Source organism: Triticum aestivum, chromosome 6A, assembly GCF_018294505.1.
Source record: "Triticum aestivum cultivar Chinese Spring chromosome 6A, IWGSC CS RefSeq v2.1, whole genome shotgun sequence".
Classification (NCBI taxonomy): Eukaryota; Viridiplantae; Streptophyta; class Magnoliopsida; order Poales; family Poaceae; genus Triticum; species Triticum aestivum.
In genome coordinates, this window is record NC_057809.1 from 520,730,933 (window position 1) to 520,758,205 (window position 27,273).

Below are 27,273 nucleotides of genomic sequence, written 5' to 3' on the forward strand. Positions count from 1 at the left end.
TTAAACTCCAACTCCAAATGCTAGTTCATAAATTGCCCTAATTATGATTTATCCTATTTAGTAAGGTTAACTTGTTTCAAACATGCATGAAAGTAGCATAAATTGATAGATTGGATTTTTCTGATAATTTTTCATATATAAATCTTCTCATTTGGAGTTACGGTTGAATTTCTATGATTTTTAGAAGTTTTGGGCATTTTTTGAAAATAATAAATCATTTAAGATTTATTTAAATTCCAGAAAGGAATTATTGCGTGAGCATGACATCACAGTGACATCAGCAGGTCAACGGCTCGGTCCAGGTCAAACCTGATGTGTGGGGCCCGTTGGTCAGTCACACAGTTAGTTAATTAACTAATTCAGGTTAGTTTAAGTGCTAAGCTAGGTTAGTTAGCAGGCCGGGGCCCACATGTTAGTGAGTGAGGGGGTTAATTAGCGGGGTCATCAGCGGCTAATGATGTGCCATGTCACCAGCCACCAGAGTTGGGCTCCGATGACCTCACAGTATGGCGGTGGCTCGCCGGAATCATGCTGTGGCGTCGGTTGGACGTGACGAGGGCATCGGGCTATAGCCCTTGCTCTCCCGCATCTAGAGGAGCAGGTGGGTGGCCACGGGGGCGGCCGGAGCTCGCCGGAAACGAGCTCGGGGCGACGCCGGCGTTTGGGTGAACGTGGGATTGGTGCTGCGGTGCACAAACGAATGCAGCGAGGCGCTAGGGGGTCTCTACGCGTGGCGGTGAGCATGTTGGGCGCACGCCCGGGACCAAATGGTCACCGGAGCGTCACCGGCGACGAGCGCAGGCGGCGGCGCATGCGGGTGAACACGGTGCAGTAGCTACGGCGTGCGAGAGAGAAAACGGAGGGAGGGAGAAGATTCAGGTGGCTCACGGCGGTTGCGACGACCGTCAAAGTGGGCTCGGGGAAGGGCGGACGACGACGGGGCATCTCCGGCAATCTGGGGGGCAGAAGGTTTAAGACGACGGTGTCGGCAGCGTTCGGGGGCGTCTGCCATTGCTTGACTCAGCGGAGAGGGTGTGGGTAATGGGGAGATGCTCCTGGGCAGGTCAGTGAGGCGAGGGGGAGGCAGTGGCCATGGTGAACGGCGACGGTGGCGACGAGCTCCGCTCGGTGGTGCGCGCGAGAGGGGAGCAGAGGAGGGGAGAGGAACGGGGAGAGTGAGAGGGGCCTGGGGGTGCGTGGCGTCCTCAGCCAACTCCGAACGGTCGGCGGCAAGCAGGAGGTGGCGATGCGCGTGCGCGCGCGCCGCGGACACACGCCCCTGTCCTCCTGGTGAGAGGAGAGGGGTGACTGGCAGTTGCCAGTGGGCTGGGCCGGCTGGAGGAGCTGGGCCGCCAGCTGGGCTGCCAGGTAGGTAAGGCCAGGTAGGTTCCTTTTCTAATTTTGTTTCTGTTTTTCTATTCTGCAGATTTATTTTAATTTGGTTTTTCAAACCAAATCACTTTTAGAAATTTTGAAAATAGTTATGGGCACTAAAATAAATATTCCAGAGGCCCTCAACTAATTCCAAAATTGTTGGGGCATTTAAAACTATTAATAGTATTTAAATGTTCCAAGTCAAATACAGTATGAATTAATTCAAAAATCCAGAATGGCCTAAAATATGTTCATCATTTTTGGCAGAGGTTTTCAGCCAATTCAAAAATGATGAACTTTTCTGCAAGGCATTTGGGTTCATTGAAAATATTTTTATTGAACCTAGTTGAATTCTTTTGATGCTAGGGTTTCAACAATCCCCATTTCAACTTTCAAAGAAATTTGGACATGATGCATGGATGCTTGTGCAACTATTTACAATGAAATTCTAGGGCTGTGACAACTCACCCCGACTAAACAAGAATCTCATCCCGAGATTCAAGACATGAGGTAAGAAGACAGAGGGGGCACGAACTAACACGGTCTTCACGATCCAGGTTGCATCTCATAAGAACGTTGATTCGATCACCATCTTTGTCTCGATGTCATGCTCTGAGAACTCCAACTATCAGGACAACGAGAAGAAAGGAAAAACTATAGAAGGATCGATCTTCTCGAAGATCAAACAACCAATGATCAACTCACAGAATGAGACATTGAACATTTCTCAAGCTGAGACATGAAACACATGTCGAGAGGGGAGGAAAGAACATATGACGAGGTTTCAATTTGGCAGGCTACAATTCCACACTTGACTAAGATGGAGCATGAGTTTCAAAGTAGCAAGGAGATAATTGCCATGATTTCGTAACATGATACCTTAAGGAAGGTGACTCGTGGAATTATCCCTTAAGTGGCAAAAAGAATTACTTTTGATACAGAGATCATTGGAACTCTCTATACCAGCCTAAGGCAATTTACGAGCGATTGTTTGACGGAGTTCGGGAGAGCGACACACTCGGGCTAGAATGGATGATGTGAACTACCTTGTTGAAGACAACGCAAGGGATGATTTTGCTTGCGCGTGCTCTCAAGAACTTGAGCATTTCCATATTCATCAAGGTTCTACCAACATCCGAGTCGAGGATCCTGGCAACACATCTTACTACCTTGACGAATAGTGATGGACAATGCAGATTCATAGAAAGACAACCCTTTCTCATATTTCACCTTAGCGAGGCCAAGGGAATGAAATCTAGATGATCGACCGAGAGACATTTAGCACTCCGCTTCTAATGTTCTCCTTGATGTACTGGTTACCACGGTCATGCTTTAAAGCATCAACATAGCCATCAAGTAGTGGTCGGACTTCGAAATACAATAGATCCATAAGGAACAACTTCTGGAGTAAATCCTACGAAATCCTTATGGGGAGGTGGCCAACTTCCTCAATCAAGATACTACAATAATAGGTCTTCCGGCTGGGTGTGTTGGCCACGACATCCACTTTACCGGTTACAACGAGACCAATATTATAGTTCTTGGAGTGTGTTCCAACCATCATATCAGCCTAAGATTCAGATCTGGTTGGTGTCAGGATATTCCAGACTCATCAAGTCTAGAAAGAAAAATGAAAGTTTGCAACACAATTTGACGATATGACGTTGCGAGATTCTCGGGGAAATGAACTACGGTAGTAAGCTCCAAAACATGAGCCAGTTCTGCTACAAGCATGTGAACACGCTGTCCTAGACAAGCATGGTCACCTAGTGGTCTCACAACGAAACACTACCAAGTTCAGGGGGGAACCATCAATAAGGATATCGAAGTCCTTGCGTAAGTCTAGCTCTTAAGAAGAAACTTCTTTTCCTTGAACAAATCAATCAGTGGCTTGGTGTGCTAGGGACACATATGGACTGGAGGTAGCGAGCCTATCAACCCATAGAATACTTCGCACATGCATGACTAACTTGGGATGATTCCAAAGGAAGCAAAACAAGCTTTCTCGAATCCATGGTGGCAACTTGCATCAGATGCACATGAATTAGAGGAAGTCACATATTTCAACCGGACATATGCTTCATGAACGGGACATGAGGGCAATTCTTATAAAGTTTCCAACACTAATATAATGTTCAACATGAATCATGGGGAAGACAAAATGCTGCTGATGGGCTCAACAGCAACTCATCAGAATTTCCATATCATTGGACTTCCACCATCATGTGAACACGGTGATAGCATTGGTCAGACCAAAAGATGTAATGGTGTATGCTCGAGGGATCAACCACGAGTAAGACAAGATTACGAACATCGTTGGTTCTAATTTGATTTGACAATAGCCCACACTCAAATCAAAGGATTGATAAGACAATAGCGCCGACAATTGATCACGTGGATCAATCGACGAAGATATTATCTTTCTTCAACACAAATACAAGATATCCCTTAGGGATGAGCATGGTAGGACAAGATTTTATCTTCCAACTCTCCAAGTTGTTGTTAAGATTAACCAACTAGCTCAGGGGTATCCAACACAGATTCTTGGAGAAAAAGGTGGCTACAAGAAACCAACTTAATCACGAACTCAACATAGCGATCAGGTGACAGCCTGGTGATACCTCCAAGAAGATATTCGAAAAATCACGAACCACCGATATGTCACTAAGCTCGAGAACAATCTTGCTTTTCAGGGCAAGACGATATGATCAAATAAGCAAGGAATTCAATCCTAACTCCAAGATCGAAGAGTGCACCAGAAATAAGGACAAGGTAGCACAATCAATCCTAGAATAGTGATTCGATAACCAACACGCTAAGAATGATAATAATGTCCATAACTACCAAGCAACACAGTTGCTAGGAGTATTGATTTCACACATCATGGTTCACTTGTCGGCATTCTGGTTACAACAACACGGGACCGAGGAATGAATAATGATGGGGAGAAGTATCACTGCATCAAGAGTTCATAAGAGGCGGTGCAATTCTCATGACATTCCTGGCATAAAGATGGTAACACTCCAAGGTAGAACAGAGCAAAAGCTGGATTGGCATTTTGATCCATGAAATACAACTACTTTGACCCAATCGTAGAAGTGGACGAGGTACTAGAGTTTGTTTCTCCTAGTCATTCCGGAATAGAATGGCTTGACGGACCACAAGAATAATAGGCATCGATGAACACGAATGCACAACTATTCCTGACTATCAATTTATAGATGATGGTCGGAATACAGCTGAGAATGGACAACTCAAGGAGCATATAACATTTTGAGTTATGGATTCATGGGTTAGTATGTCGAACGAGTTCAACATTTTTCTTCCGAATAACCCATGCAGAAAGGTAGAACTGGCAGAATCACAATTATGAATGGAGAACTCCTCAGGAGTACTCTAATGGTGATCTTTTGGTTCAAAGAACTTCTGCCTTAATGGTTCATGGTATTTGGAAGAAGGAAATACCACGGACCTCGAGGACTATCGCAAGGTTACTAATATCCTAAAGGAACTAGCAACAATATCAACACGAAGTGAACAGAGTGATTCTTGGGTCAAGAGCACAGGAGTAGAATACCTACTACTAAATGGCATCACGGGATGCTTTCAAGAATGATGGCCAGAATCATCACACTGGGGATACGAAAGCATTGCTAAATTCTCGAGGACACCTAGGGTCATAATACTAACTCCAACATACATGTCAAGTCAACGGAGTACCTCAACACACCGATTAGTGTGCTTAATCTGGCCCAAAATACAACGGGAACATGGAGGAAAGATTTGCAAGTGCATCAGACTGTTTAGAAACGTGGGAAGACTCGGACAGCATAACGGCTGTAATTGCTCAAAAAGATTTGAGACAACCTGCAAAAATGGCGGCATAGCCACTCAGCATCACAAACCCAAGGTAATGAGGCCAGCTATGAACATATGGAAGTAGTAGGAACTGAACTGAGGCTTGAACTCAACAATCCTAGGCAACTACGGTTTACTAACACGTCATCCTGAGAGATAGAAGAGAAGCCTAGTTCTTAACCCCGTAGAAAAGATAAGATGACTCAGAACAGAAGGTCATGAGGATAAGGAGTAAAAAGAGCCTTACATTCCCATCCACAATCAATTCCCTTATATAACTAAAGCATTTCTAGACACGACTTCGACCAACTTGGCTTGGTAACCCTACAGGCAGTCAGGCTCTAATACTAAAGATGTCAGGACCCCGATCCTAAGTCACACCGATCTAGCATGTAACACATCATATCACTTTGCGGCCTCACGCACAGTATTCCCACGAGTGCCACCTTACCTGGCCCGGTACCGTTTGCGCCTTTTGGCTCACGTATATGATAGTGTTGCTAGCATCCATATGACAAAGAACCCGGGCCGACATGACTAGTCGTGAACCCAAAGTGGCACTAACTTACGGGGACAGGCATACATGAATCAACATCGAGCATGTCGGTCAGTAGCGTGTGAATCTGGGCTGTAGCACTGGGCTAATAGGACTCTGGTGAACCAGGCTGTAGCAGGCTAGGCAGGACTCCGGATGTCACCGCGTGAAATTTCCCCGAAGGGACAGACACAGGAACAAAGTGAATCACATGCCGTCCAGTCAAGTGTTCTGGAGCAGTAGTGCTGGGCTAGCAGGACTCCGGTGAACCGGGCTATAGTGGACTACTATGGCTCATGGAAGCACAAGACTACATTTCCCCATAAGAGAGGCTACCAAGGATAAACAACTAGCTTGTCGGATCCCACACATACCAAGCATTTCAATCATACACACAATATGCTCAATATGTGCAATACAACATGGCATCACAACAAGACTCTACGACTCAGAGTATTTATTCATTAGGCTCCGAAGAGACAAATAATACAAACATGGGTCTCATGACCCAACATTCAGAGCATACAAGTCAAAGCCCATGCGGAAGCTTAACATGTCTGAGTACAGACTTCTACAAATGAAAAAGGCTGAGAAGCCTGACTATCTACCAGATCCTGCCGAGGGCACAAGATCGTAGCTGAGGTATCAAGCTAAACGTCGAAGTCCACGTGGAACTACTAGCGAGACTGAAGTCTCTCTGCAAAACATAAATTAAGAAAACGTGAGTACAAATGTACTCAACAAGACTTACATCAGAACTAACTACATATGCTTCATTGTCAATGAAGGGATGGTGGAGTTTAACTGCAGCAAGCCAGCTTTGACTCGGTGGCTATCCTGAACTACGACTGCAAATAACTCTTTGAGGCGGCGCACACGAGTCCACATATTCACCATCTCAGTACACCACTATGGATCCGCTCCTGTCTCCCTACGAGAACGCCATCCATAGCACTCACGCTTATCTTGCGCATTTTAGAGTATCCACTTTCACTTGTCTATGAACTATGCAAGGGGTCCAAGTTTCCATATACGAGGAATCCGGCTATTCGAATAGATAATGATAACCCTGCAAGGGTGTACTTATTCACACACGCTCTGGCCACTTACCACCATGTACTCATCGTGTATCTCGGCAACCTTCAAGCGGAAGCCTGGCGAGGGAGTCGGCCACGACCTGACTAACCAACAAGTCTCTAGTCCAGGTTTATCGCCTATTCGGGTTCCATACGCAAGGAGATCCGGCCGGGGTGTCGCTCACGGCCCCAAACGATGTGTGCAGGGTTCCCAAGCCCACCTTGACGGATGGATCTACGCTTGGTACACCGTGCCATGGTGTCTAGTCTGTCCCAAGCCCACCTGTATCGGGTACAACTTGGTAGACTACTAACACAACCTACAAACACCAGAAACTAGTTGCAACTCCTGGACAGAGATCAGGTTGATTAATAAGTCAAGAGGGGCACTTAAGTATTCCAATGCGTGGTAGTAGCTGTTCATGGATCACGAACACAGAACTCAGTTCCTAAGGACAGCTGCAATGAGACAACCCACCATGTACTCCTACATGGCCTCTCACTGCTACCTTTACCAAATCGTGTTCACACACTTAGCTCTCAACGGTAGGACATGTTCACCACATTCCAATTCATCCCCGATGAATCAGACCTGACTCAACTCTAAGCAGTAGTAGGCATGACAAATAAGCATGAATGAGTAGGCACATCAGGGCTCAAACAACTCTTACTCATGCTAGTGGGTTTCATCTATTTACTGTGGCAATGACAGGTCATGCAGAGAAAAGGGGTTCAACTACCGCAGCACGTAACCGTTGAATTGTTGTTGTCCTAATGCAGTAAAAGAGAGCAGGAGCGAGAGAGTGGGATTGTATTGGAATGAACAAGGGGGTTTGCTTGCCTGGCACTTCTGAAGATAGTATAGTTCTTCATCGGTGCCATCGATCACATCGTTGGAATCATCGTCTACTAGGAGGGAACAACCACCGGAAAACACAAAAGAAACAACATTCACTGCAATGCACAATCAAATTAATGACATGTCATGTTAAGGAACTGAATTGACCTAATGCAGCAGTAAGCCAAGTTAATTGAAGTGGAATTCAAACAGGGTTAAACTCCAACTCCAAATGCTAGTTCATAAATTGCCCTAATTATGATCTATCCTATTCAGTAAGGTTAACTTGTTCAAACATGCATGAAAGTAGCATAAATCGATAGATTGGATTTTTCTGATAACTTTTCATATATAAATCTTTTCATTTGGAGTTATGGTTGAATTTCTATGATTTTTAGAAGTTTTGGGAATTTTCTGAAAATAATAAATCATTTAAGATTTATTTAAATTCCAGAAAGGATTTATTGCGTCAGCATGGCGTCACAGTGACGTCAACAGGTCAACGGCTCGGTCCAGGTCAAACCTGACGTGTGGGGCCCATTGGTCAGTCACACCGTTAGTTAATTAACTCATTCAGGTTAGTTTAAGTGCTAAGCTAGGTTAGTTAGCAGGCCGAGGCCCACATGTCAGTGAGTGAGGGGGTTAATTAGTGGGGTCATCAGCGGCTAATGACGTGCCATGTCACCAGCCACCGGAGTGTGACTCCGACGACCTCATAGTGCGGCAGTGGCTCACTGGAATCATGCTATGGCGTCGGTTGGACGTGTCGAGGGCACCGGGCGATAGCCCTTGCTCTCCCGCATCCAGAGGAACAGGTGGGTGGCCACGGGGGCGACCGGAGCTTGCCGGAAATGAGCTCGGGGCGGCACCGGCGTTCGGGTGAACTTGGGATTGGTGCTGCGATGCACAAACGAACGCAGCTAGGCACTAGGGGGTCTCTATGCGTGGCGATGAGCATGTTGGGTGCACGCCCGGGACCAAATGGTCACCGGAGCGTCACCGGCAACAAGCGCAGGCGGCGGCGCGTGTGGGTGAATGCGGTGCAGCAGCTACGATGTGCGAGAGAGAAAACGTCGGGAGGGAGAAGATTCAGTGGCTCACGGCGGTTGCGACGACCGTCAAAGTGGGCTCGGGGAAGGCCGGACAACGACGGGGCATCTCCGGCGATCTGGGGGGCAGAAGGTTGAAGACGACGGCGTCGGCGGTGTTCGGGGGCGTCCGCCGTTGCTTGACTCAGTGGAGAGGGTGTGGGGGACGGGGCGATGCTCCTGGGCAGGTCAGTGAGGCGAGGGGGAGGCAGTGGCCATGGTGAACGGCGACGGTGGCGACGAGCTCCGCTCGGTGGTGCGCGCGAGAGGGGAGCAGAGGAGGGGAGATGAACAGGGAGAGTGAGAGGGTCCTAGGGGGTGCATGGCGTCCTCAGCCAACTCCGAACGGTCGGCGGCAAGCAGGAGGTGGCGATGCGCGTGCGCGCGCGCCATGAACACACGCCCCTGTCCTCCTGGCGAGAGGAGAGGGACGACTGGCAGTTGCCAGTGGGCTGGGCCTGCTGTAGGAGCTGGGCTGCCAGGCAGGTAAGGCCAGGTAGGTTCCTTTTCTAATTTTGTTTCTGTTTTTTTATTCTGCAGATTTGTTTTAATTTGGTTTTTCAAACCAAATCACTTTTAGAAATTCTGAAAATAGTCATGGGCACTATAATAAATATTCCAGAGGCCCTCAACTAATTCCAAAATTGTTGGGGCATTTAAAAATATTAATAGTATTTAAATGCTCCACTTCAAATACAGTATGAATTAATTCAAAAATCCAGAATGGCCTAAAAATATGTTCATCATTTTTGGCAGAGGTTTTCAGCCAATTCAAAAATGATGAACTTTTCTGCAAGGCATTTGGGTTCATTGAAAATATTTTTATTGAACCTAGTTGAATTCTTTTGATGCTAGGGTTTCAACAATCCCCATTTCAACTTTCAAAGAAATTTGGACAAGATGCATGGATGCTTGTGCAACTATTTACAATGAAATTCTAGGGCTATGACAAATCATCGCAGTTCCCTTTGAGCCTGGGTGGCGGTCCATTGGAAGATCACACGGTTACTCTGGGATTTCCAAAAATACAGGCAACACTGGGTACTCCAGGTGCCTCAATCCACCCAGATGTTAATTTAAATTGCCACCTTAAGTTGAACCATTAATTAACGATCTCACATCTGTCATGGATTTCACTCAAACCCAAACCATGTCTACGAGCATAACATAGCAATATAAGCAAACGTAGAAGTAACTCCCAAAGGTTTGAATGTAACAGGGTAATAGGTTCTACCTCATCAACTACTTCCCAACCCACATGTTAATGACATCCTAACCATGCAATGTTTGAGGATTGGAACTAATGCATAAAAACTGGGTATGAGAAGAGTATGATCAATGTGTTACTTGCCTTGCTGACGATCTGCAAAACCTAGGGACACATAGTAGCACGCTTCGCACTCCGGGTGTTCTATCGCAAACAAACAATAACATACATAAGCAACAAGCAAAGGGCGCAAGCAAAACTCAAATAAAAGAGATTGACCAGAAAGTTCAACTTAAGAACTCTGGTTAGCAAAAAGAATCAAATCAAACGGAGCAACGAAACTCAAACAGCGAAAGAGAAAAGCTTCGTTTTACTAATCTGAACCTAGGTCAAAATTTACAGTAGCAAAAACTTATTTAAGTTGGTTAAGCGGAAAGAGGGTTTCGAGATGAAACTCGAGGCGCTTGAATCGCCTGATTCCGACTAACAAGCGAAAAGAAAAACAGAAACTAAGATCAGATCAGAAATCACGATCAGAGAAATCACAGAATAAATCCGATAAAAGAAAACTGACGAACAGACTAACGAACGAGCGTTCGTTAGTTGTATCTAACGGGCGAAGAACCGTTCGTAAAAACGAACGTACGGACGAACGTCCGCTAACTAGAAGAACTGAGAAAAACCGGCGAATCCAAAAAAAAGGATCCAGGGTTTCAAAAAAAAGAAAACCGAACGGTTTTTATAAAAAAAACGGCGGCGGAGTCCGGTGGCTACCTCCGGCGGGGCAGGGTGCAGGCGGCGGGGCGTCGCCTCGTGGGGGTGACGGCGACGGCGGCAGCAGGCGCGGGCGGCGGCGAGGCACGGCACGACGGCGGCGACAGCTGCGGGCAGCAGCGGCTGGCGTGGCGCGGGGCAGCGGCGGCTGCAGGCGGCGCGGGAGGCGGTGGTGGGGTGGTGTTGGAGGGGGGGTGGCGGCGGTATTTAAAGGGGAGGGGGCGGCGGCTGCTTGGGGGAGGGGGCAAGGCAGCGGCGACGGTGGGGAGTCCGGGTCGGCAGCGGCGGCGCGCGCGCGCACGGAGGCGGTGGCTGCGGGCAGCCTGGCTCGGCTGGGCCTTAGGCCCAGTCGGGCGCAGAACTCTTTTTTTAATAATTACGTCGACCAAAATAAAATCCTAAAAAAATAAAAACCTAAAAATGCCAAAACAAATTTTCACCATCTAAATAAAATATTTAGAATGAGATGAACTTTTCTTGGCCCTAAAATGCAATTTTGAAAACATGCAATTTTTCTAATGCAAATAAAATCCAAATAAAATCAAATAAAAACAAATAAATGATTTTAATATTTTTCCTCTGATATTTCAATTATTTTGGAGAATTCATATTATCTCCTCTCATATATTTTATTATGAAATATTTTTCGGAGGGAAAAATAATTAAAATCACAATCCTCGTTTCAAAGTTTGATAAAATCAAATTTGAAAACCGGGGAAATCCCCAACTCTCTCCGAGGGTCCTTGAGTTGCTTAGGATTTCGAGGATCGCGAGACGAAAAATGCAATAAAATATGATATGCAAGAATGATCTATGTATAACATTCCAAATTGAAAATTTGGGATGTTACAATAGGGTAGCAATGACCTTAGAGCATTGAGGGAGTCCTGGATTAGGGGGTGTCCAGATGGCCGGACTATACCTTCAGCCGGACTCCTGGACTATGAAGATACAAGATTGAAGACTTTGTCCCGTGTCCGGAAGGGACTTTCCTTGGCGTGGAAGGCAAGCTTGGCGATACGGATATGAAGATCTCCTACCATTGTAACCGACTTTGTGTAACCCTAACCCTCTCTGGTGTCTATATAAACCGGAGGGTTTTAGTCCGTAGGACAACATTCAGAACAACAATCATACCGTAGGCTAGCTTCTAGGGTTTAGCCTCTCCGATCTCGTGGTAGATCTACTCTTGTACTACCCATATCATCAATATTAATCAAGCAGGACGTAGGGTTTTACCTCCATCAAGAGGGCCCGAACCTGGGTAAAACTTCGTGTCCCTTGCCTCCTGTTACCATCCGGCCTAGATGCACAGTTCGGGACCCCCTACCCGAGATCCGCCGGTTTTGACACCGACATTGGTGCTTTCATTGAGAGTTCCTCTATGTCGTCGCCGTTAGGCTCGATGGCTCCTACGATCATCAATAGCGATGCAGTCCAGGGTGAGACCTTCCTCCCCGGACAGATCTTCGTCTTCGGCGGCTTCACACTGTGGGCCAATTCACTTGGCCATCTGGAGCAGATCGAAAGCTATGCCCCTGGCCGTCAGGTCAGATTTGGAAGTTTAAACTACACGGCTGACATCCGCGGGGACTTGATCTTCGACGGATTCGAGCCACTGCCGAGCGCGCCGCACTGTCACGACGAGCATGATCTAGCTCTGCCACCGAACAGTGCCCTGGAGGCCGCACCCGCATCGGCTTCGACCTTTAATTCGGAGCCAACTGCGCCGATCGAGGATGGGTGGTTGGATGCCGCCTCGGGGGCTGCGATCCCAACGGCGATCGAGCCAAACACTTGCCCCGCACTCCGCGAGACTCATGACTCCAAGGAGCCAGACTCCTCTCTGGACTTCGAACCCTCCGCGCACCTGCCGATCGAATCCGATTGGGCGCCGATCATGGAGTTTACTGCCGCGGACATCTTTCAGCACTCGCCTTTCGACGATATTCCGAAGACACTAAAGTCTTTCTCTTTATCAGGAGAGCCCTGGCCGGACTACGGTCAGCAAGGTTGGGATACAGACGATGAAGAAATTCAAAGCCCACCCACCATCCACTTTGTAGCCACTGTCGACGATTTAACTGACATGCTCGACTTCGACTCTGAAAACATCGACGGTATGGACGACGATGTGGGAGGCGAAGAAGAACCACCGCCCACAGGGCGCCGGACGCCCACCTCATCATATGACATATACATGGTGGACGCTCCAAAAGATGACGACGAGGAGCGAAAGGACGCACCGAAGGCTTGTTCCCTCGAAAAGCAGTCAAAACGGCGATGCAAGCGCCGCCCCAAATCCCGCCTCGACAGAAATAATGATCACACAGACCCAGCGCTGGAGCAGGGCGAACCGCTGCCGGACAACGGCAATCCGGATAATCAAACCGACCAAACAAATTCTATCAAGGATAATAGTCCGGACGACATAACGCTGGACAGGCACCCGGAGCAGCAGAATGCCCGTAAAAGGCTTGTTGCCACCGCGAGGAGTCTTAAAAAGCAGAAGCAAAGGCTCAAGGCTGCGCAAGACACACTCCAAATAAGATGGAGTAAAACACTCAACACAACAACGAGGTACGGCGACAATCGCCCCTCCAAGAGCTACCCAAAGCGGAAGCTGCTACCTGAATTCGATGAGGAGGCCTCAGACCCCCCACAACCAAATATCAAAGCAGCCACCTGGCCGGATAGACGACCCCTCTACCAACACAAAGCGGCATACAACGCCGCTCACAATACAACACGCGACCCATGCGAGGGCTCGCACCCAAAGGACGATGCGACAAGATCCATCTATGGACCACGCAAGCACGCCCCAGCATACAATGCAACACCACAAACATCCGAACAATGCGGTACACCCAACTACAGGGGTGCCGCACACCCCCTATGTTTCACCGATGAGGTGCTGGACCATGAATTTCTAGAGGGATTCAAACCCGTAAACATAGAGGCATACGACGGAACAACAGACCCTGGGGTCTGGATTGAGGACTACATCCTTCATATCCATATGGCTCGAGGAGATGATCTCCACGCTATCAAGTACTTACCCCTCAAGCTCAAAGGGCCAGCTCGTCACTGGCTTAAAGGCCTCCCCGAAAGCTCCATTGGAAGTTGGGAAGAGCTCGAAGACGCCTTTCAGGCAAATTTTCAAGGGACTTATGTCCGACCTCCGGATGCGGACGATTTGAGTCATATAACTCAACAGCCCGGAGAGTCAGCCCGAAAGCTTTGGAACAGGTTTCTTACTAAAAAGAACCAAATTGTCGACTGTCCGGACGCCGAAGCCTTGGCAGCTTTTAAGCATAGCGTCCGTGACGAATGGCTCGCCAGACACCTCGGCCAAAATAAGCCGAGAACGATGGCCGCATTAACAAACCTCATGACCCGCTTTTGCGCGGGTGAGGACAGCTGGCTAGCCAGATGCAGCACCAGCGACCCCAGTACATCTGAAGTTAGAGATGGAAACAGGAAATCACGGCGCAACATCAATAACAAACGCCGAAATAAAGAAGACAGCACGAAGGGCACGGCAGTAAACGCCGGATTCAAAAGCTCTCGGCCAGGTCAAAAGCCGCCCTCTAAAGGCACCAGGGATGAACTGTCTAGCCTCAACAAAATTCTGGACCAAGTATGTCAGATCCATAGTACCCCTGGTAAACCTGCTAATCATACCCACAGAGAATGTTGGGTCTTCAAGCAGTCTGGCAAGCTCAACGCCATACACAAGGGGGAGGATACACCAAGTGAAGACGAGGACGAGCCTCCCAAGCAAGACACTGGGGAACAAAAGAAATTTCCACCAGAAGTCAAAACAGTAAGCGTGTTACACATGATCAAGGGAAAAAACAACGCGGCACTCCTAGGAAAATATACCCAAGTGCCTGTCACCACGAAGTCCTGCCACTGGTCGTCTCAACCAATCACTTTCGACCATCGCGATTACTCAACAAGTATCCGACGCGCAGGATGGGCTGCCCTGGTATTAGACCCAGTAATTGGCGGATATCACTTCACACGAGTCTTGATGGACGGTGGCAGCAGTCTAAACCTAATATATCAGGATACAATCCGCGGGATGGGGTTAGACCCAACAAAAATTCGCCATAGCAATACTACCTTCAAAGGAGTAACGCCAGGCCCAGGGGCTCGTTGTACAGGCTCCCTCCTACTGCAAGTTATATTCGGCTCCCCCGATAACTTCCGTCGCGAGCATTTAACCTTCCACATCGCTCCGTTCCAAAGTGGCTATCAAGCACTGCTCGGACGCGAAGCTTTCGCTCGCTTTAATGCAATACCACACTACGCCTCCCTCACACTCAAGATGCCCAGTCCACGTGGCATCATTTCAGTGAACGGAAATATCAAGTGATCTCTGCGAGCCGAAGAGAGTGCGGCTGCCTTGGCAGCCGCACACTAAACGCGTTCGGACCAGCAAAAACATCCAATAGGTCGTCAAGACCTCAGACACAACTAATCAAGTCCGGCACCGATATTTATACTGAATAAATGGTCACACCCCTATTTGTCAATACAAGGGTCTCAACGCGCGCAAACAAGTGGCAATTTCTTCTCATCTTGAATTATACATGGTTTCTTTAAAAACTATCTTTTTGCACGACAAATTTTTCACCTAAATTCCTCTCTTTTACAGACGATCATCGTGCTACACCCGTCCAGGATACGGCACAACGGAGACACAGGCGCAGACGTGCAGCTGGGACCCGCTCCAGGGATTCTTTTTAGATTAAGACCCTGCGTCAACCTTTTTTACTGTCTCTTGTTGATACATATCCACCGTGGAGAAGGATGCTGACGTCTTGGCATGTGGCCACGCCAGAACAATGCACGTACCTGGACACAAGGGGCTTCTTACAAAGGCCATTATTTAGGCCCGGTTTATACCACAAAGACCGAATACCTTCGGGAGTGTTCGGCGTTGCGAGTTTGGCCCTATATGCATCAGCTCCGAATCATTGTCTTTGGTCAAATGTTGGGTTTGCTCGGCTCCTGTGTTTTGGTGCCTTACGTTCCGCTTTACCGGCTAAGGTAGCACCAGGAGAACTACTGCGATTGTGCCCTGGTTCATCCGGACGAGCACCTCAGTAGAGAAAGCCGAAAACTGACTGTCATGATATAGCGTGAGACTGGTCAACCACTCGATGACCTGTTGGAATGTTAGAATCCCTCCGCCTTAACGAAGGGCCGTTTTCCGGCCAGGCATGTACGCACCCCGGCATCGGGAGAGTGCGGAGCCACCAGGGGCTATCTAGTAGCCCCACTGTCAAACTCCTATGGCTAAGTGAAAGTGCTAAAGCATTATAGTCCGGTTGCCTCGCTCGCTCCGCTATCACCTCCTTAATAGGAGCAAGACGTTGGGTTAAGTGTGAACGCATGTTTTTTGCGAGCACCTCCACATTATATGCGTGGGGGTTGAAGCCGACGGCTGCAATCTTTCAGGTTATACACATGTATACATAAATGGCCGCCCAGGAGGCATCATATTACTTTCAGGCAAAAGTATAAAAATAGCCTTATAAAAAAATTCAAAGCATTTTGCTTACAATGAGATTACATATCACTCAAACATAATATTCTTTGAGCACTGGGTCTCTATCAAACGAGCACCCTCAAGAACTTCTTCAAAGTAGTGCTCAGCAGCCATTCGACCTATGGCCGAATCCTGCGCTGCAACAGTGGTAGCATCCATCTCCGCCCAGTATGCTTTAACACGGGCAAAGGCCATCCGTGCGCCCTCTATGCACGCCGACCTTTTCATCGCATTAACGTGCGGCACCACGTCAAGGAACTGCTGCACCAAGCCGAAATAGCTGTTCGGTTTTGGCCTTTCCGGCCATAGCTGATCCACAACAGACCTCATGGCGAGTCCGGACAACCTATTCAGTTCGGCCCATTCGGCTAATTGGTCAGTCAATGAAAGCGGATGCTCGGGAGAATGGAATTGTGCCCAAAACAGCTGGTCCACTTCACGGTCCGTCTGACCCTGGAAGTACTTGGCCGCATCGGCAGCACTCGCCGCCAACTCCATATACACATCCTCCGAACTCCACAGCCGATCCAGAGGGGCATACCGTGGATCTCCAAACTTCCTCCGCAACATAAAGGATTTCCCAGCTACAATATCCCCGGCTTCCCGCAGCTCCTCCGTCTTCGCCCTCATAGCAGAGCGGAGGTCTTTTCTCGTCGCAGCAGCCTTCTCAAGGTCCGATGCCTTCGCTAGGTTTTCCTTTTCAAGAACCCGGCAACGGTCGGCGGCTTTTAATCCTATGGCCATCTTGGCCATCTTATCCCGGCTCTCGCCATGCGCGGCCTTCTCGGCTTTCAACTCTTCGGCCGCCTTCAAAGCAGCCGCATTACCAAACCTCGCTTGTTCCTTGGCTCGGGCAAGTTCTGCCCGCAAGGCTTCAACAGTGTCAGCTCCATCTGCAGTCACAACATATTAAAGATACTGGCATCATGCTGCTCTTACTATGTGGCGTTTACCAGATAATGACACTTACCCTATGCCTCGTCAAGCCTTTTGTTAACAAGCTCGATGTCGGCGTCTGCCACATCCAACTGCCGTTTTAAATGGGCAAACTCGCTAGTCCGGCTAGCCACCGGAGCTTCCATCACCTGCACATAGAGGCAGTATGGTTATTACCTGGGAATATGATCCTTTGTTCGTCGTCGTTTCCGACGACAACCAGAGTCTCAGGGGCTACTATCTACACAGGGCACACCTAGCATGTGCAAGACTATCATACATTATTTTACATACCTCAAAGCCTGTCAGTAGACTCATAAAAGCTTCATGCAATCTGCTTTCGGCGGACGCGATTCTCTCCACCACCATATTCATCAGCATACGGTGTTCATCTGAGATGGCCGCTCGCCCCACCAACTCCCTCAGAACATCCGATCACATACTAGACGGTGCCGGACTCTTTTGTCTGCTCTCTTCGGGATCCGGACACTGGGAGCTTCGGGGGTCAATGGGATTATCTTCTGGCCTCACTGGACTCGGAGAGGCCCTCCGCGACGACACTTTGGGGTCGCTCGCTTCCGGAGCGGAGGAGTCCGGAGGAGGCGTTTCGCTCTCCATCATCTCTGGAAGAAGATCCCCCGAAGACGAGCGCATTTGAGAGAACTGCAAAAGATATATGTGGTGGTTATTTTCTCAGAAGAAAAAGATGGCATACCTGTGCTATTAAAGTATTTCGGGTCACTTACGACTCGCCGGAGAATTGACCCCCCCGCGGACTTTGTGCGGCAAAAGCACCCCCCAAGGTAGGACCCTCTGTGGGAGACTTCTTCTCCCGTTTGGAAGCTTCGGCTTCCGAATCCCCGGGCACAGTCCTTTTCCTCCTCCGGTCGTCTTCCTTCATGGAGACACTCGCTCCCCCGGTTAGAATGGGCAGCATTGGGGGCCCACGTCCGCCCGTATTATCCTCCCCAGTATCTTCCTTCAAGGGCTCCGGGCAAGGTGCGACCTGGAGCATCTTTTCCAATACCGGGTTGTCCAAACCCTCAGGGAGGGGGGCCGAACACCGAATCAACTTTGCCTTTGTTAGCCAGTCCTGGTCAAAAAGCGAACTCTCAGGAATAACTTCGTAACAAATGAGAGATAGTATGTTCGGCCGGAAGATTCCTTACCTCTTCGGTGGCACAGTTACTGCCCAGGCCCACGTCCTCGATGATTTCCGGGCACTCTACCTGAGGTCCGAAAAAAGACTTGTACATCTCCTCGTGCATCAGGCCAAGGAAGTTTTGAATGACATGCGGTCCCTCGGGATTGAACTCCCACAAGCGGAGGGGCCGGCGTTTGCAAGGCTGGACTTGACGAACCAGCATAACTTGTATTACCGCAACCAAACTAAAATCTCCATCGAAGAGATCTCGAATGCGGCTTTGCAGTATAAGCACGTCCTTAGCTGGACCCCAGCTCAGACCTCTGCTGATCCATGACATCAGTCGTGGTGGAGGGCCCGAGTGGAAAACCGGGGTGGCCACCCACTTGGCACTTCTAGGAGCCGTGATGTAGAACCACTCCTGTTGTCACAATTCAGACACCTCCGGAATGGAACGTTTGGGCCATGGAGCTCCCGTCATCTTGCATATTGAGGCACCTCCACACGCTGCATGTTGCCCCTCGATCATCTTCGGCTTTACTTCAAAGGTCTTGAGCCACAGGCTAAAGTGAGGGGTAACCCGGAGGAAGGCCTCACACACGACAATAAATGTCGCGATATGAAGAAAGGAGTCTGGAGCTAGATCGTGGAAATCTAGCCCATAATAAAACATCAAACCCCTGACGAAAGGATCCAGAGCAAGGCCTAGACCTGGAGGAAGTGGGAGACGAACACGACGTTCTCGTTGGGTTTGGGGGAGGGGACGGCCTGCCCTCGGGCAGGCAGCCGATGCAAAACCTCGGCGGTCAGATATCTGGCCTCCCTCAACTTTTTGATGTCTTCTTCCGTGACGGAGGAAGGCATCCATCGACCTTGAAGGCTAGATCCGGACATGATTGAAGGTTTGGAGCACCTGACCTGAACTTTGGGTGTTTGAGCTCGAGGTGGGGGAAGGATTTGATTGAGCACGGGAGGGAAAAAAATAAAAATCCTTGCCCCTTTATAAAGAGGGTGAATATCAAGCGTCCTCTCTGTGGCCGTTTGGGCTTGCCTATAGTCTAGGAGTCCTAGAAGCGGTTGGGTTACCCACGCCCGTATTGATGAGAATCCCGGAATAAGGGGACACGATCTCTGCTTTAACAAGACGTGCCAAGGAAACCGCCTCGCATGACATGCTGAGATGGGACAATAAAATGGAATACGTCAACAGATTAGATTTGTGTAAATATTATTCTCTCTATGGCAATATGTGGAAACTTATTTTTGCAGAGCCGGACACTATTCTTTGTGTTCAAAATCTTCTATGAAGTATTTGGAGGAGGAACCCGCCTTGCAATGCCGAAGACAAACTGCGCGCCGGACTCATCGTCATTGAAGCCTGGTTCAGGGGCTACTGAGGGAGTCCTGGATTAGGGGGTGTCCGGATGGCCGGACTATACCTTCAGCCGGACTCCTGGAATATAAAGATACAAGATTGAAGACTTCGTCCCGTGTACGGAAGGGACTTTCCTTGGCGTGGAAGGCAAGCTTGGTGATACGGATATGAAGATCTCCTACCATTATAACCGACTTTGTGTAACCCTAACCCTCTCCGGTGTCTATATAAACCGGAGGGTTTTAGTCCGTAGGATAACATTCAGAACAACAATCATACCATAGGCTAGCTTCTAGGGTTTAGCCTCTCCGATCTCGTGGTAGATCTACTCTTGTACTACCCATATCATCAATATTAATCAAGCAGGATGTAGGGTTTTACCTCCATCAAGAGGGCCTGAACCTGGGTAAAACTTCATGTCCCTTGCCTCCTGTTACCATCCGTCCTAGACGCACAGTTCGGGACCCCCTACCCGAGATCCGCCGGTTTTGACACCGACAAGCATCTACAGTCGGGCGCCCCAAACCCGCCACAAACGTCCGGGCGGCCTGACCGGTCACAATTTTTCAACCCAGACGGACGCCTCAAATGGGTCTCAAATGCCCGGGCTGACCGGCACGCCTCATATCCAGCCCAAATATGGGGGCATCCGGGCGCGCCCGCCATGTCGAACCCGACCCATGTTGGCCCACCTGACCCCACATATATTAGTCTCCATCGGCTCATCGGAGCAAACCCTAGCCACTCCCCTCCGCCACCCAAGCTCACCATCGGTGGTTTCTGGCCTTCTTCGGCATAACAGGCAGTGGATCGGACTCTGACTAGTCTGGATCCGTCATTTGCGGTATCATCCCGTGTGGGTCGGAGGAGGCAATGGCAGTCCGCATTGCACTCTGCCGCTCCTAGGAGGACGACCCCCGACCGACGGACGGATTGGTCTGCCACAACTCCATAGCGTCGGCTCACCGGGCGCTCGGGTCCTCTGGGGTTGCATCCTCGTGGTCCCAGCAGCCGGAACCCTTCTCCTTCCCCATCACCGGTCGGGCAGACTATGAGTCCCACCGGGAACGGGCGGCACGCAGTGGGAAGGAGAGGATAAGGGTCACCGATGCCTGATACGTCTCCAACGTATCTATAATTTTTGATTGTTCCATGCTATTATATTAGCAACTTTGGATGTTTATGGGCTTTATTATACACTTTTATATTATTTTTGGGACTAACCTATTAACCTAGAGTCCAGTGCCAATTTCTGTTTTTTCCTTGTTTTATAGTATCGCAGAAAAGGAAAATCAAACGGAGTCCAATTGACCTGAAACTTCACGGAACTTATTTTTGGAAGGAAAGCAACCCGGGAGACTTGGAGTCCACGTAACTTAAGGGAAGCAATGAGGAGGCCACGAGGCAGGGGGCGCGCCCACCCCCCCTAGGTGTGCCCTCCACCCTCGTGGGCCCCTCGTGGCTCCCCTGACGTACTTCTTCCGCCTATATATCTCCATATATCCTAAAAACATCAGAGAGCACAATAGATCATGAGTTCCGCCGCTAGAAGCCTCTGTAGCCACCGAAAACCAATCTAGACCCGTTCCGGCACCCTGTCAGAGGGGGCAATCCCTCTCCGGTGGCCATCTTCATCATCCCGGTGCTCTCCATGACGAGGAGGGAGTAGTTCTTCCTGGGGGCTGAGGGTATGTACCAGTAGCTATGTGTTTGATCTCTCTCTCTCTCTCGTGTTCTTGAGGTGATACGATCTTGATGTATCGCGAGCTTTGCTATTATAGTTGGATCTTATGATGTTTTCTCCCCCCCTCTACTCTCTTGTAATGGATTGAGTTTCCCCTTTGAAGTTATCTTATCGGATTGAGTCTTTAAAGATTTGAGAACACTTGATGTATGTCTTGCCGTGTGTATGTATGGTGACAATGGGATACCACGTGATTCACTTGATGTATGTTTTGGTGATCAACTTGCGGGTTCCGCCCATGAACCTATGCATAGGGGTTGGCACACGTTTTCGTCGTGATTCTCCGGTAGAAACTTTGGGGCACTCTTTGAGGTTCTATGTGTTGGTTGAATAGATGAATCTGACATTGTGTGATGCATATTGTATAATCATACCCACGGATACTTGAGGTGACATTGGAGTATCTAGGTGACATTAGGGTTTTGGTTGATTTGTGTCTTAAGGTGTTATTATATTACGAACTCTAGGGCTGTTTGTGACACTTATAGGAATAGCCCAACGGATTGATTGGAAAGAATAACTTTGAGGTGGTTTCGTACCCTACCATAATCTCTTCGTTCGTTCTCCGCTATTAGTGACTTTGGAGTGACTCTTTGTTGCATGTTGAGGGATAGTTATATGATCCAATTATGTTATTATTGTTGAGGGAATTTGCACTAGCGAAAGTATGAACCCTAGGCCTTGTTTCAACGCATTGCAATACCGTTTACGCTCACTTTTATCATTCGTTACCTTGCTGTTTTTATATTTTCATATTACAAAAACTATTATCTACCATCCATATACCACTTGTATCACCATCTCTTCGCCGAACTAGTGCACCTATACAATTTACCATTGTATTGGGTGTGTTGGGGACACAAGAGACTCTTTGTTATTTGGTTGCAGGGTTGCTTGAGAGAGACCATCTTCATCCTACGCCTCCTATGGATTGATAAACCTTAGGTCATCCACTTGAGGGAAATTTGCTACCGTCCTAAAACCTCTGCACTTGGAGGCCCCACAACGTCTACAAGAAGAAGGTTGTGTAGTAGACATCAAGCTGTTTTCTGGCGCAGTTTCCGGGGAGGTTAGCGCTTGAAGGTATATCTTTAGATCTTGCAATCGAGTCTTTTAGTTTCTTGTTTTATCACTAGTTTAGTTTATAAAAGAAAATTACAAAAAATGGAATTAAGGTTACCTCATATGCTTCATCTTTTTAATATCTATCATGAAAATAAGGATTCCGATAATTGTGCTCAAGTGCTAGAAGAAGAATGCATTAGATGTTTGGCACTAAATATTTGAATGATGAGCATGATTGCAATGTTGTTAGTATGAATTCCTTGAATATCCATGATGCTAATGATATGCAAATCCACAAGCTTGGGGAAGCTATGTTTGATGAAGATGATATTTTTCGTCCCCCAAGTTTTGATGAGCAAATTTATTATGATGAAAGCATGCCTCCTATCTATGATTATTATTGTGATGATACGTATGCTTTAAAGAATAACGATAACCATGAAACTTGTCATCTTGATCTTAATTTTCAATCACATGATAGTATTTTGTTGAGTTTGCTCCCACTACTATTCATGAGAAGAAATTTGCTTATGTGGAGAGTAATAAAAATTCTATGCTTGTAGATCATGAAAAGAATGCTTTAGGTACTGGTTATATTGTTGAATTCATTCATGATGCTACTGAAAATTATTATGAGGGAGGAACATATGCTTGTAGGAATTGCAATAATATCAAGTTTCCTCTCTATGTGCTTAAAATCTTGAAGTTATGCTTGTTTTGCTTTCCTATGCAAGTTGATTCTTGTTCCCACAAGTTGTTTGCTCACAAAATCCCTATGCATAGGAAGTGGGTTAGACTTAAATGTGCTAGTAATATTCTTCAAGATGCTCTCTTTATGTTACAATTCTTATCTTTTATGTGAGCATCGTTGAAATCATCATGCCTAGCTAGGGGCGTTAAACGATAGCGCTCATTGGGAGGCAACCCAAATTTTTTTTTGTTCCTTGTTTTTGTTCCTGTTTAGTAATAAATAATTCATCTAGCCTCTGTTTAGATGTGGTTTTATGCTTTTAATTAGTGTTTGTGCCAAGTAGAACCTTTGGGGAGACTTGGGGAAAGTCTTGTTGATCATGCTGTAAAAAACAGAAACTTTAGCGCTCACGAGAATTGCTGCCATTTTTATTTGGAGAGATCTATTTAGTTAATTCTTTTTGAAGATGATTAATATATAAATTCCTCAGGTCCAGAAATTTATTTGATAATTTTATGAGTTCCAGGAGTATACGTTTGATACAGATTACTACAGACTGTTCTGTTTTTGACAGATTCTGTTTTCTATGTGTTGTTTACTTATTTTAATGAATCTATGGCCAGTAAAATAGTTTATAAACCATAGAGAAGTTGGAATACAGTAGGTATAACACAAATATAAATAAATAATGAGTTCATTAAAGTACCTTGAAGTGGTGATTTACTTTCTTATAGACTTATACTAACGGAGCTTACGAGTTTTCTGTTAAGTTTTGTGTTTCGAAGTTTTCAAGTTTTGGGTAAAGATTCGATGGAATATGGAATAAGGAGTGGCAAGATCCTAAGCTTGGGGATGCCCAAGGCACCCCAAGGTAATATTCAAGGACAACCAAAAGCCTATGCTTGGGGATGCCCCGGAAGGCATCCCCTCTTTCGTCTTCGTTCATCGGTAACTTTACTTGGAGCTATATTTTTATTCACCACATGATATGTGTTTTGCTTGGAGCGTCAATTTATTTTGTTAGGATTTGCTTGCTATTATTTAGAACCATAGTTTGCATATTTTATTTCAATAAAATTGGCATTGATAGCCTTTACTATGCCTATTTTAGAAGTCCAAATGTTGCTGTTTGAAAACAGAAAGTTTAACGCTGTTGCAATAATTTCCTAGAAAAGTCAGAATGCGATAAAATGTTGAAACCTTTTGCATATTAAGCTCTGATAAATGTTGAATACTAATTTTAGTGATTTGCTACAGTAGAGTATGATAAGGTTTTTGCAATGGTTTATACTAACTTATCTCACGAGTCCTTGTTGAGTTTTGTGTGGATGAAGCTTTTGAGATTTAGGGAGACCGTGATATGAGAGGAATTAAGGAGACACAAAAGCTCAAGCTTGGGGATGCCCAAGGCATCCCAAGATAATATTTCAAGAAGTCTCAAGCATCTAAGCTTGGGGATGCCCCGGTTGGCATCCCACCTTTCTTCTTCAACAACTATCGGTTAGTATCGGTTGATCCTAAGTTTTTGCTTCTTCACGTGATGTTTGCTATTCTTAGATGTCATTTTATTTAGTTTTGCTTGCTGTTTGAATAAAATACCAAGATCTGAAATTCTTAAATGTTAGAGAGTCTTCATATAGTTGCATAATTATTCGACTACTCATTGATCTTCACTTATATCTTTCGGAGTAGTTTGTCATTTGCTCTGGTGCTTCACTTATATCTTTTTAGAGCACGGTGGTGGTTTTATTTTGTAGAAATAGATGAACTCTCATGCTTCACTTATATCATTTTGAGAGTCTTTAGAACAGCATGGTAATTTACTTTGGTTATGAATTTAGTCCTAATATGATGGGCATCCAAGAGGGGTATAATAAAAACTTTCATACAGAGTGCATTGAATACTAAGAGAAGTTTGATACTTGATAATTGTTTTGAGATATGAGGATGGTAATATTAGAGTCATGCTAGTGAGTGGTTATGAATTTGATAAATATTTGTGTTGAAGTTTGTGATTCCCGTAGCATGCACGTATGGTGAACCGTTATGTGATGAAGTCGGAGCATGATTTATTTATTGATTGTCTTCCTTATGAGTGGCGGTCGGGGACGAGCGATAGTTTTTTCCTAACAATCTATCCCCCTAGGAGCATGCGTGTAATACTTTGCTTTGATAACTTGTAGATTTTTGCAATAAGTATATGAGTTCTTTATGACTAATGTCGAGTCCATGGATTATACGCACTCTCACCCTTCCACCTTTGCTAGCCTCTCTAATACCGCGCACTTTTCGCCAGTATCATAAACCCACCATATACCTTCCTCAAAACAGCCACCATACCTACCTATTATGGCATTTCCATAGCCATTCCGAGATATATTGCCATGCAACTTTCCACCGTTCCGTTATTATGACACGCTCCACCATTGTCATATTGCTTGCATGATCATGTAGTTGACATTGTATTTGTGGCAAAGCCACCATTCATAAAACTTTCATACTTGTCACTCATGCATCATTGCACATCCCGGTACACCGCAGGAGGCATTCACATAGAGTCATATCTTGTTCTAAGTATCGAGTTGTAATTCTTGAGTTGTAAGTAAATAAAAGTGTTATGATCATTATTATTGGAGCATTGTCCCAGTGAGGAAAGGACGATGGAGACTATGATTCCCCCACAAGTCAGGATGAGACTCCGGACGAAAAAAGAGAGGCCAAAGAATCCCAAATAAAAAAAGAGAAAAGAGGACATAAAAAGAAGAAAAGGCCCAAATAAAAAAATAAAAAATGAGAGAAAAAGAGAGAAGGGGCAATGCTGCTATCCTTTTACCACACTTGCGCTTCAAAGTAGCACCATGATCTTCATGATAAAGAGTCTCTTGTTTTGTCACTTCCATATACTAGTGGGAAATTTTCATTATAGAACTTGGCTTTATATTCCAATGATGGGCTTCCTCAAAACGCCCTAGGTCTTCGTGAGCAAGCAAGTTGGATGAACACCCACTAGTTTCTTTTGTCGAGCTTTCATATACTTATAGCTCTAGTGCATCTGTTGCATGGCAATCCCTACTCACTCACATTGATATCTATCGATGGGCATCTCCATAGCCCGTTGATACGCCTAGTTGATGTGAGATTATCTTCTCCCTTTTTGTCTTCTCCACAACCACCATTCTATTCCACCTATAGTGCTATGTCCATGGCTCACGCTCATGTATTGCGTGAAGATTGAAAAAGTTTGAGAACATCAAAAGTAGAAACAATTGCTTGGCTTGTCATCGGGGTTGTGCATGACTTAAATATGTTGTGTGGTGAAGATGGAGCATAGCTAGACTATATGATTTTGCAGGGATAGCTTTCTTTGGCCACGATATTTTGAGAAGACATAATTGGTTAGTTAGTATGCTTGAAGTATTATTATTTTTATGTCAATATTAAACTTTTGTCTTGAATCTTATGGATCTGAATATTCTTGCCACAATAAAGAAGAATTACTTAGAGAAATATGTTAGGTAGCATTCCACATCAAAAATTATGTTTTTATCATTTACCTACTCGAGGACGAGCAGGAATTAAGCTTGGGGATGCTGATACGTCTCCAACGTATCTATAATTTTTTTATTATTCCATGCTATTATATTATCAACTTTGGATGTTTATGGGCTTTATTATACACTTTTATATTATTTTTGGGACTAACCTATTAACCTAGAGCCCAGTGCCAGTTTCTGTTTTTCCTTGTTTTAGAGTATCGCAGAAAAGGAAAATCAAACGGAGTCCAATTGACCTGAAACTTCACGGAACTTATTTTTGGAAGGAAAGCAACCCAGGAGACTTGGAGTCCACGCAAGAGAAGCAACGAGGAGGCCATGAGGCAGGGGGGCGCGCCCACCCCCTAGGTGCGCCCTCCACCCTCGTGGGCCCCTCGTGGCTCCCTTGACGTACTTCTTCCGCCTATATATCTCCATATACCCTAAAAACATCAGAGAGCACAATAGATCGGGA